This window comes from Oryx dammah, unplaced genomic scaffold (assembly GCF_014754425.2).
Source record: "Oryx dammah isolate SB20612 unplaced genomic scaffold, SCBI_Odam_1.1 HiC_scaffold_10, whole genome shotgun sequence".
Classification (NCBI taxonomy): Eukaryota; Metazoa; Chordata; class Mammalia; order Artiodactyla; family Bovidae; genus Oryx; species Oryx dammah.
Window position 1 is genome coordinate 57,968,768 of NW_024070194.1, and position 12,625 is coordinate 57,981,392.

Here is a 12,625-nt window from a genome sequence, read left to right on the forward strand (position 1 = left end):
AACAAGAAATTAGAACATCTATTTTGATATTCATATTTTTAGAGACATCTCAGTGTGGCTTCCCGGATGAAACCAGCTGAAGAGTGGCCCTTGCAAGCTGTCTGTGCCCCCAGTCCCTAGATCCTTACCCATGTTCCCTTACATGGCAAAAAGGACTTCACAGATACCCCATTAAGGATGTTGAGAGGGAGAGATTACCCAGGTGGACCCAATGAAATCACAAGGGTCCTTATCTGTGAAACAGGCAGGAGAGTCTACGTCACAGAAGGGGATGTGAAGACTGAAGCAGAACAGAGCAAGATGGAAAGATGCTGTCACCGAGTCCAAGCTCGTACTGCTCTCTGCATGACAGGCCAATAATCAAAAGACAAGTTGTTGGGGTAATGAACAGAGACTTTATTCAGAAAGTTAACACACTGAGAAGATGGTGGATTCATGCCCCAAAGAACCATCTTGCCTGAGTCAGAATTCAGGGTTTTTTTGTTTTTGTTTTTGTTTTTTACAGTAAAAGGGGTGGGAGTAAAGTCAGACACTTCCAGGTCCCCATCTGCCTCCAGAGGGGAGGTGTTAATTTCTTCTTCTCTGTGGTCATTCTCTTATTCCCAAGAACCTATTTCTAATAGGTTCTTCCCTATTAGAATTCCCCACTATCCCTGTCTGTTTCACAGTCCTGTGGGAAAAGGGACCAAGACCACTTTGGCTGGTTACTGTCTGCTGAACGCAGGTGATGAATATTCCTTAGTCAGCCCTTGACAGCTATTTGAACCCAATGAAACCTCTGAGCATTATGTTGTCTACTTTGTAATTGAACTTAGGGCTTTGGTTCCAGTTTTCAATACATATACTAAATTCCTGTGCTATTTATTTGGACAAAATTAAACAAATCGGTTGACCCTTTTATAGCTACAAGGAAATTACTATCTACTTCAGTTGCATAGGTAGTCCTGTTGGAGGCAAACTCATGAACAGAGGTTAGTATAGTGCCCAAAGTTTTAACATAATTGCCCACTGCTACATGTTTTATGGACTGCCCTGCCACGGCAGACAGCTGGAATGGCCTACCATTCAGTATTTTAAAGGGGCCTAATTTAAGCCTGCTTCCAGGAGTTACTGATCTGCAGCAGGGCAACTGGCAAGGCCTTATCCCAAGTTCAGTTAGTCTCCTGACATTTTAGCAATTTTCCCTTTTAACGTATGATTCATTTTCTTTTTTCTTATTGACTGTGGTCTCCAGGATGAACGTTGTTGTAATGCCTTAAGCTGCATCAGGGCATGACTTCCCTAAGGATGGCTTTAACCATCTCAGAGATTTTTTGTCCAGGAGGGACATGCTTCCACCCACACTGAGAAAGTGTCCAGGTATCTCAAATGTCTTGCCGTTTGAAGCATCTGAGAAATAGGTGTTGAGTATATTTCAGTCCTTAGTGGCGCAGCTTCTTTGGCATTGAGTCCCCATCTGGGGAGCGCTGACAGCAGTTGCTGGGTTATTTTTAAGACCTGGGGGGAAAGAGCTCAGTCTCCTTTTCCAGGGTTTCCATGAGCACCATCTGTAGGCTGAAAGCGTGTTTAGGTGAGACTGCCAATGTCGAGCTTTTGTTGTTGTTTAGTCGCCTAGTCCTGTCCCACTGTTTTGTGATCCTATGGACTGCAGCCGGCCAGGCTCCTCTGCCCATGGGATTTCCCAGGCAAGAATACTAGAATGGGTTGTCATTTCCTTCTCCAGGGGTCTCCTGACTCAGAGATGGAACCCGCATCTCCTGCACTAGCAGACAGCTTCTTTACACCGAGCCACCAGAGAAGCCTGGTGATGTCAAGCTATTCTGATAAAAACAAATGCTTTTTCAGGGTAAGATCTATCAGAAAGTCAAGCAGTTTGTTGTTTTTCAGTCGCTAAGTCGTGTCCGGCTCTTTGCGACCCCATGGACTGCAACACGCCAGGCTCCTCTGTCCACCACTGTCTCACCTAAATTCACGGCCATTGAGTCTGTGATGCTATCTACACATCTCATCCTCTGCTGCCCCCTTTCCTTTTGCCTTCAATCATTTCATCCCCTACGTTCAATTTTACCCTGGGCTCCTGTGGGGAATTGGGCACGGTAAGTCCAAGGGAGCCCCTGGGCCTCTTTATTTAGTGTCCTCTCTTTCCACCACAGGAGCTCCCCTTTTCTTCTTCTTCTGTTTCAGCCGAGGGCAGTCCATTTCCCAATGCTCCTCCTCCTTACAGTAAGTGCATGGTTTCTTCCTCAACGGTGGCTTACTTAATGCCAAAAAAAAAAGAGGGGGGGCGGATTTTGATTTGCATCTTTTGTTCTTGCTCCCTGAACACTTTGTTTTAAAAAATTTTTAATGTATTTATTTTTAAATTGGAGTATAGTTGGTTTACAATGTTGTGTTAGCTTAAGCAGTACAACAATGTGGATCAGCTTTATGTATACATATATCCCCTCACTTCTGAGCCTCCCTCCCGCTCCAGCACACCCCGCTAGGTCTTCACAAAGCACCGAGCTGAGCTCCCTGTGCTATACAGCAGCTTTCTACTTGCTATCTATTTTACAGATAGTAGTTCATGTCAGGAGAAGGCAATGGCACCCCACTCCAGTACTCTTGCCTGGAAAATCCCATGGACGGAGGAGCCTGGTGGGCTGCAGTCCATGGGGTCGCTGAGGGTCAGACACGACTGAGCGACTTCACTTTCACTTTTCACTTTCATGCATTGGAGAAGGCAATGGCAACCCACTCCAGGGTTCTTGCCTGGAGAATCCCAGGGATGGGGGAGCCTGGTGGGCTGCCCTCTATGGGGGCGCACAGAGTCGGACACGACTGAAGTGACTTAGCAGTGCATGTCAACCCAGCATTTTCTGATTGATGCTTATAAGGAGGAGAAATCCTCAGCCCCAGCATCAGGAACTGAGCCTGGATAGGAATGGAAGGTGGATGTATTGGCATAATGGCCAGAGTGGCTGGGTCAGTAAGCTCAGCTAGAGGAGTTAAGGTTGAAGCAACATATCCTCTCTTTTATTCCTTTATTTTCCCTGATAATAGTAAAAATGCTTGCACATAAAGGATTTCATCAGTCTTGGCTGCTTCTTCACGAAATAGCTCTAGAGTCATTCAGAAGCCACTGTAAAACGCACGGATAGCAACTGATCATCTAACCATTAAAAGGATGCCTTTTTGCTTCAGCATCAACCAACTGGGATTACAATGCAATTGACTAGAAAACTGATTACTGCTGTGGCTGTGATAATTACTAAAATTATGACATCATTTACCAGAGTATACCAGAATTTTAGGAGTTCCATATAATTTCTACAATATGTATGTTAATAATGTTTACCCATGATATAATCTAAGAGATTTTACCATCACTCATTTGACAGTGCCCCCCATGCAATTCAACACACCAGATAACCCCAATTAGTTTTTCTGATTAGTAATACAGATTTATTTTTATTACCTTTTATTTTATATTGGAGTATAGCCAAATAACAAAGTTCTGATAGTTCCAGGTGGACAGCAAAGGGACTCAACCGTGTATATACATAGTTTAATATTTCTCTGAGATGCAGAGAAAACAACTGAAAGTGTTCCAGGGAGCCTCTGAAAAATCCCAGAGTTAGCCAGAAGTCAAATGAACCCCACTTAGAACTTGATCTTTGAGACGTTAGTCAGAAATATATAAAAAAATGTTCTAACCAGTGATAATAAAAGAACTCTGGCAAATGCAGATCACTTAAAAGCAGTTCAGTATTTTAAGAAAACTTTGTCCAAATCCAGGTTTTGTACCACTTTAAGATTTTTAAAATTATGTTCTATCTTAGGACTTAGTTTCAAGTTACGAAAATCTGGAGAGACTATTCTAGACAAACATTCCTAAGACATGATTCCCATAGAGTTTACCCCAAACTCTTTACTTCATTTACATTTTATTTACTTAAAAGCTTTATCACATTATTTTTCTTGCTGACAAATTTTGTAACAGGAATAATAAGGCCTCATTTGATTTCCAGTAAACCTAGATACAATAAAAGTATTATATATAATGTTTGTTATTATTTAGTTTATCTGGCTGCATTGGGTCTTAGTTGCACATGGGTCCAGTTGCTCCCTGGGATCCTAGTTCCTGGACCAAGGATGGAACCTATATCCTCTGCATGGCAAGGTGGATTCCTAATCACTGGACCACAAGGGAAGTCCCTATACTTAATGTTGATGGCTCAAAAAACATCTGTATCGAGCCAACAAGCTTAAGCCAACTTTCAGACCAGGTATTAATTCAATACTGAATACTTCCTAGAGCTTGTGAACCTGAAACCCATTCTGGTGAGTTTCTTTTATGTTTGAGTATTCAAACTCACTTGATTTCCTTTAAGCCAATTAAACAGAGCTCTTTTACAAATCCATTATGGCAATGCCGCACATCTATATTATGTGCAAACACATGTATAAATACACAGGGACATAGTTCCCATTCCAAAATTTTAGTTATCCGTCAGGTACCATAATGTAAAAGCCATAAGTTATAAAAGAGATTGGATTCAGACTGGGTTTCTGGAAGACAGGACAAATCAAGTTCACCTGTCTAAATGACTAAACGCTTGTACTAATATTAATGGAAAAGACACTTCTATTTGTAGCTTTTGGTGACATTAGGAATCAAGTGAAACGTTTCTCCCCTCCTTCGGAATGCCCACTCCTGGACAAGAACAGACAGCTTTGTTTTCTTTTCTTCCCTGTTTCTTTCCTCCATTTGATATCAGTCAAGTTTTAAAATAGTGAAGTTAGAAAGAGAAACACCAATACAGTGTATTAACGCATATATATGGAATTCAGAAAGACGGTAACAACGATCCTATATGCAAGGCAGCAAAAGAGACACAGATGTAAAGAACAGACTTTCGGACTACGTGGGAGAAGGTGAGTGTGGGATGATGTGAGAGAATAGCACTGAAACATGTACGTTACCATACGCAGAACAGATGACCAGTGCAAGTTCCACGCGTGAAGCTGCGTACTCAAAGCCCGTGCTCTGGGATGACCCAGAGGGATGGGGTGGGGGTTCAGAATGAGGGGACACAGGTACACCCACGGCCGATTCATTTGACGTATGGCAAAAACCACCACAGTACTGTAGAGTAATTATTCTCCAATTAAATTAATTTTAAAAAACCACAAGACTGATCTGGCTGCAAGTGGAGGAACAGTACCAAACAGAATGAAACCAAAAGAGACTACACAAAATCCTAAAGAAACCCCGAAGTTTGGTCTTGGGATCTCACACACTCCAAAGACACAAGAGACCATCCACAATGTAATTAACACACAAAGGTATCAGTGCGGGGTGCACAGAGCCCCAAGATAGCCTTGCCTAGCCACCGTGGAGATCCTAACAGGTACAGTGGCACCACACTGCTACAATAAAACAGGGGCCCCCCAACCTCCGGGCTGTGGATCCGTACCTCCTGTCAGGTCAGTGGCGGCAGAATCACCCCGAAACCATTCCACCCCCATCCATGGAAAAACTGTCTTCCACAAAACTGGTTCCTGGGGCCAAAAAGGGTTGGGGGCCCCTGCAATAAAACATAATGTCCCTTTCATCCGTGAGTTCATAGCTGTAATCAGATCCCTTATCCAAAATACACCTCAGAGAACTATCCATAGGGACAGTTGAAATATTCTCCATTTCTAAAGTTACAAATTCAAGACCAGCAAAACACAAACAGTATGCACAAATGGTAGATTCCACCCAGGTGGGGACAGTGGTTAAAGAATCTGCCTGCCAATGCAGGAGACCTGAGACGAGGGTTCAACCCCGGGTCAGGAAGGTTCCCCTGGAGGACGGCATGGCAACCCATTCCAGTATTCTTCCCTGAAGAATCCCATGGACAGAGAAGGCTGGAGGGCTATAGTTCGTAGGGTTGCAAAGTTGGACACGAATGAAGTGACTCAGCACACATGCAAAGAAACAAATGAACTGGTTCACGAACTGGGTATAAGTCCGGTAACTCTTTCCTGTCTCTAACAGGTACACCATTCAAACACACAACAAACAAGAAAGCCCCACAGAAGAAATACTTTTTAGTTGTACACACTGCAGTGACTTACCCTACTGTATGGAGCCCGCCAGCTCTCAGATGTCAATTCCTTGTTCCAACTGCCAAGCACTGAGGCAGCCAGTGAGTGCCACTTTGGGGAACTCTGAAGGACACGTCTTCAGGATCTTATACTCAAAACGCCAATCCCTGCCACATAGCCATGAGCAGCAAGGCTCCTAGGTGACTCCCCTAAATTTGTTACTGAGTCCAAGCTCACACTGCTTGACACACAGCAGGCCAGGAACTTGAGAGATGAGTTGTTGGAGCAAGGAATGGTCACTTAATTCCGAAAGCTGGCAAACCAAGAAGAAGACAGACTCCTACTCACTTAACAGCCATCTTGTCTCCGTTAGAATTGGGGCTGCTTTTATACTAAAAGGGGCGGGAGTAAATTCAAAGGTTTCCTGTTTCCGGTCAGCCTCCGGAAGGGATGTGTTACTCTTGCCCCCCCTGCAGTCCTTCACAGGTGGTGGACCTGATCACACAAATAGGAAGGTAGTAATGCTCATCACCTTAGAGGCAGGGTTCCCAGAGATAGGCTATTACGTATAATTTAGGCTTATAGGCAACATCCCTTTAGAGATTAACTTGTAATTCTGGGCTGGCCAAAATGTATGCTCAGGTTTTTCCATAAAATTTTAGGGGGAAACCTGAGTGAATTTTTTGGCCAACCCAACAGAATACAAAACATTCTACATTACTGACTTTGGAGATGGAGGAGAGAGTCATGAGCCAAGGAATAAGGCAGCTCCCAGCAGCTGGAAAAGGCAAAGAACAAGATTCTCCTCTAGGGTCTTCAGAGGGAATGTGGCAGAGCCAACCCCTAATATCGGCCAGTGAAACCAGACAGGACTTTTGCTCTCCACAAGTGGAAAATAACAAATTTGTGGTGTTTCAAGCCACTAAGTTTGTGGTAATTTGTCACAGCAGCCACAGGAAATGAATATATCTGCTATAGAACTCAACCCTATGGAGTTTGAGGATAAAATGGTAACAATTGTTTAAAAACGAAGGTCAGAGCTTTCCAGACGATGTGGCTTCAATGTATCCAAAGTGCTACAATGTTTTCTAAGATTACCTTGGGCACATTTTCTGTAGCCTTAGCCCTGGAAAATAGATGGCAAGCATCCTTCTCATCTTTCCGAGCTGATACAATGTAGGGACATGGCCAGGGAGAGAGGAGAGGCATGGGAAAGACTGGGAGGGAAGGTTAACCAATTCCTGGTGCTTTACCATGAGAAGTCAGCTCTGAGAGGTCTGGAAGAAATAATGATCAGGAGATGAGTGCAACTGGAGGCAAATTATAGCAGGGATGGCAAAAAGAGAGAAGGGGGCAGGGAAGCTCAGGTATGGTGGAGGAGGAGGAATCCTAACAGTACATCCTCTGCAGCTGCCATATGATGAGGAGGAGCGGGTTGGGACAGGTCATCATAAGCCCCAGGAAGCAGAGGTTTCTGGGCTGTTTCATTACTACCTGGTTCAGGAGCGTGAGGAATCCCATAGGGTCTCCCACTAGCTCTCCTCCATAAGAAACAGTGAGTAAAGAATAAACGCTACTGATGAACCTATTTGCAGGGCAGGAATGAAAAGGCAGACATAGACAGTGGACTTATGGACATAGGGCAGGGTTGGGGGAGGAGGTAGGTGGGACAAATTGAGGGAGTACCACTGACATATATGTATACTACCACGTGTAACTGTGTAAAATGGGCTTCCTTGGTGGCTCAGCAGTAAAGAATTTGCCTGCAGTGCAGGAGACTCAGGATCTTCCCTTCGGTCGGGAAGATCTCCTGGAGAAGGGGATGGCTTCCCACTCCAGTATTCTTGCCTGGAGAATACCATGGACCGAGGAGCCTGGTGGGTCCATGGGGTCTCAAAGAGTCGGACATGACTGAGTACCTAAGCACATGGGTAAAACAGATAGCTAGTAGGAAGCTGCTGTATAGCACAGGGAACTCAGCTTGGTGCTTTGTGATAATCTGGGGGGGTGGGGGTTGGGGGGGGGGGGGGTGGGATGTGCTGGGGATAGGAGGGAAGCTCAAGAGGGAGAGGATATGTGTATACATATAGCTGTTTCACGTTGCTGTACAGTAGAAACAACACTGTAAAGCAATTATCCTCCAATAAAAACAAATGAATACATAAATAAAAAGAAAAAGGTTGTTCTCATAGACATAGAGAACAGATGGGTGGTTGCCACAGGCAGCAGATGGGGGCTGGGGGGTGTGAACTGGGTGAAGATGGTCAAAAGATGCAAACTTACAGTTACAAAATACATCCAAGTCCTGGGGGTGTAATGCACAGCATGGTAACTGTAGCTAATAATGCTGTATTGTCTTTGAAAGTTGCTAAGGGAGTAGGTTTTAAAAGTTCTCATCACAAGAACAAAATGGAAACTATGTTTAGTAAGGGATGTCAACTAGACTTAGTGTGGTGATTATTTTGCAATAGATGCATATATTGAACCATTATGTTGTACCTTTGAAACTAATATAATGGTATATGTCAATTAAATCTCAATAAAAAATTCAAGTTAATGGCAAAAGAGGAAACTATTATAATTTGCAACTATACTACTGTATTTAGCTGGGGCAGAATCAAAAACACAAATGAATTTAGGATGTGATATTTTTGTTTTGATTAAAACCCATCAGGGTCATGCTCACTGAGATTCTCCAAATGGCTGCCAAGGGAGGGGACAGAAGCCAGTGGCACCTCTCAAGCCCTGTCTTCAAGCTCTGTGATGTCACAGAAGCCTCATTTCCATTTGGTCTTCTCAGAGGTGTGAAAGACAAGGAGGGTATAAATGATTAGGGTGGGCGAGGTAGGGGCATGAGGGGTGAGGACGTGGGCTCAAATGGACAGCAGTCAAGACGAGCAGCTAAGAGATCCATTGTGTGGGTGATGGGGGAGGAGAGAAGAAATAGAAGAGGCAACAGGGAGAAGACTGAAAAGGAAACAGAACCCGAGGCTCTGAATGCATACAGAATACATATCAATTCATTCACTTAGTCCAACAGTATTTACCATGCACTTGCTAAGAATCAAGCCTAATTCCAAGACACAGCTCTAATCAAGCCCGAAACTTCCTGCCCTGGAGAGGATATACTGTTGCCTGCATCGGGTGATGAGGATGCAGGGGATGAACCAGCTGGTTTCCCACAGCTTCCTTATCTTGTCAGTGGAAGGACCCAGCAATGCAGAATCTCTCACCCGGGGACTTTGGCACATTATGGTGGATTTCATAATGGAACCGATCAAGCAAAATGCAAATATGTAGCAACCAAAAGGAATCCTTTGAGGGTATATTCCTGCGTGCGTGCCCAATTGTGTCTGAATCGTTTGTGACCCCATGGACTGTGTAGCCCGCCAGGCTCCTCTGTCCATGGGATTCTCCAGGCACGAATACTGGAGTGGGTGGCCATTTCCTTCCCCAGGGGATCTTCCAGACCAGGGATCAAACCTGCATCTCCTGCTCAGCAGGCAGATTCTTTAGCGCAGAGCCACCAGGGAAGTCATTGATGGTACCTTACTTAAGCATTATTGAACTGGCTCCTCAGCTCCCTAAGGGTATCCTTCCCAATGTATACAGGCTCCTCACTTGAAATTAAGATTTTATCTCCACTACCCCTGCTTCCCCATCACACATACACACACATAATATGCTAGTCTGTTCTCTGCCTCTAAACCAGACGTGGGATATCCTCAAGCTGTCCTCACCCCTGGGACCTTGGGGAGTCACACCTAGGCTGAAGTCAAGATGTCCCAGCCCACACACCCTCAAGACTCAGGGGCTCAGGACCTTAGACCAGGAGGGCATTCCCAAGGTCATTGTGTGGTAACATACCCAGTTCCCATTCCAGAATAGCTGGAGAAACCATATAACCTCTGTCTTGCAGCAGATCAACGTGGATCCTCTATAAACACCTCTCCCACCCTGTCTTCCTCAATGCAAGGCTCAATGAAAAGAAAGATCCAGCTCGGTGGTAAGCAAGGTAGGGCTTTATAGGTGATAAAATACAAGAGTGTCTGGCTCAGCCAGCAGTGCACATTTGGTCAAATTCCCCACCCAATCAGACCACACAATGCAATAATAAACCCCAATAAACATAAAGATCAATTCGAGCATGCCACTGTATACAAAGAACCACATGGTGCTCAAGGTTAATCAGGTGCAACAGATGGTAGGTACTAACCAACAGTAGGTACTACTGTCATTATTGTTATTACTCCCCCCAAAAGACTAGGGTTTCAAATGTCTAGAACCCACTTGGTGCAAGTGTTAGTCGGTCAGTCATGTCCACTCTTTGTGATCCCGCAGACTATATCCTGCCAGGCTCCTCTGTCCACGGAATTCTCCAGGCAAGAATACTGGAGTGGATTGCCATTCCCTTTCCAGAAATGGAACCCTGGTCTCCTGCATTGCAAGCAGATTATTTACCGTCTGAGCCACCAGGGAAACCCACTTAGGATGAATAATAATCCTAACAGGGTGAGTCACGACTCCCTGTTCTCTTTTTCCTCCTCATCTGGCTTCATCTTCATTTGGGGAATCCTGACCCCAATTAACACATAGAAATCCCCTCCCCCATTTTCGGGTAAGAGAGTAAAAAGAGGCATCAATATTCCTAGGATTACAGAACTGTCTAGAAGAATAAAGAGTATTAATGAAATAAAAATGTAAAGTTAATTTTTTTTTTTTTCCCATGCTGGGAGCATGTGGACGTTAGTTCTCCGACCATGGATTGAACCTGTACCTCCTGCAGTAGAAGCATGAAGTCTTAACCACTGGCCCACCAGGGAAGTCCTTAAAGTTAATTTTAATTAATAAGAAGTTGATTAAATTTCTTTGAGAACAACAGAGGTGCCTGCATGGGTGTTTTAAAGATATGTTTGGTGATGTGAAAAGAAATCACTAGGAGGCACATTATATAACTAAGTGGAATGAAATTATGTAAAGTTTAAAAATAAACACATGCAAAAAAATCATTAGAAGAATCTCATTTCTGGAAGTCACATGCAGATGAATTCAGAAAGAAATGTAACACTTAATAAACAACAATTCAGATGCGCTGTACATTCATACAGGGAACACAGGTAATAGTCAAAATATTTAACATCTGCTAGCCAGTACTACATGGGTACCAACCAGCCAGAACGGGACTTTGGCCAGTGAGGATGAATCATAGCCATAAGCAATCAGTATCATGTACCTGGTGGTAATGCTGTTATGTCAGACCCGCCTTGTCGACCTCAAAATAATCTTGCCATCATCCAACTGGGTCACTGAATCAGAGTCACTGTCCACCTGAGTTACCCACAGTGGAGGTGAACACAAGCGTTTTGTTATGCCAGAACAGGTGATATAAGGTTAAATGTCTCCATCAATATGGGTGACATAGAGGTTGGAAGCCTTTGGCAAAAGTCTTATGTTGCTTGCCAACCCATGACTGACTTGCCAAGACTGAGTTTTGAGAAGCACCTTGAGACAATTTCATCCTGGGCTCTATCTGGAGCCCAAGAAGACAACGGCATGATGATCTTCCCATCACTTAGTGGGAAAATGTTCTACATCTACCGCTTGAATAAACTCTTAAAATTAGATAGCTTGGGTTCACACACTAATGGATACAGATTAACTAAAGGCAACTCACCCTTAGGACAGGGTGGATCGTATGGGGAGATAAAAAGAATCTCCTCTGAGTCTTCAGTGTGATCTCCCAAGGAGGCCACTTGCTATTCCAATAAAAACTGGACTTTATATATAGGAGATACTCATTGTCTGATTGACTGAACCAGGATGATGGGTAAGATTCTGTAATTCAGAGTTTAAAAAAAAAGCCCCAGCCCTTTATGTTAAAGGCGGCACCTTCCTAGAATCAAGTACCTGCAGAGTGTTTTTTTGTTTTTTGGCCATACCACCAAGCATGTAGGATCCTAGTTCCCCGACCAGGGATCCAACCTGTGCCCCTTGCAATGAAGTGCAGAGTTTTAACCACTGAACTGCCAGGGAAATCCCTGTGTTGTGTTTTAATTGTGTTCTGATTAATGAGTAAAGCAATGACATTAAACACACTCTTGGTTTTTCCTGTACTATTAATCAAAGTCAGACCTTTTAGGAGAAAATTATTTTAAACTTTTAAGGTAAAATAAATAAAACACACATACACACCTATGCACACAGTTGCTATTCACCTTAATATACCTGAATCTTTTCCTCTCCCACCAATCTCCTTGATCCTCACTAATCTTCTCTATCATCTCATCTCTCTTACAAAGTTGAAAATATCTGAATACGTTATATCATTGACACTTTTAGCCCAGAAGCTTTCCACACTGATGTCTTGATGCAAGCTTTAAAAATACCATTTTATAGCAAGAGAGAGATAACCTAAGTTAAAGAATAAAGATTTTAACACCTTCCCAGGACACAACACAAATATTTATTTGCCTGCACCTTGGCCCAGACAAAGAAAAAGCTCATTTATTTGTACTAGATATTAATATATTGGCATGGGCTTCCCAGGTGG

The 12,625-nt window shown here is 43.6% G+C and overlaps 1 protein-coding gene across 15 annotated transcripts in view; it reads right to left on the reverse strand.

Annotated features, from left to right (window-relative positions):
• The window catches only part of KIAA1217 (KIAA1217 ortholog), a 350,338-nt gene that overhangs the window by 74,274 nt on the left and 263,439 nt on the right, over positions 1-12,625 (reverse strand). The window lies entirely within an intron of this gene.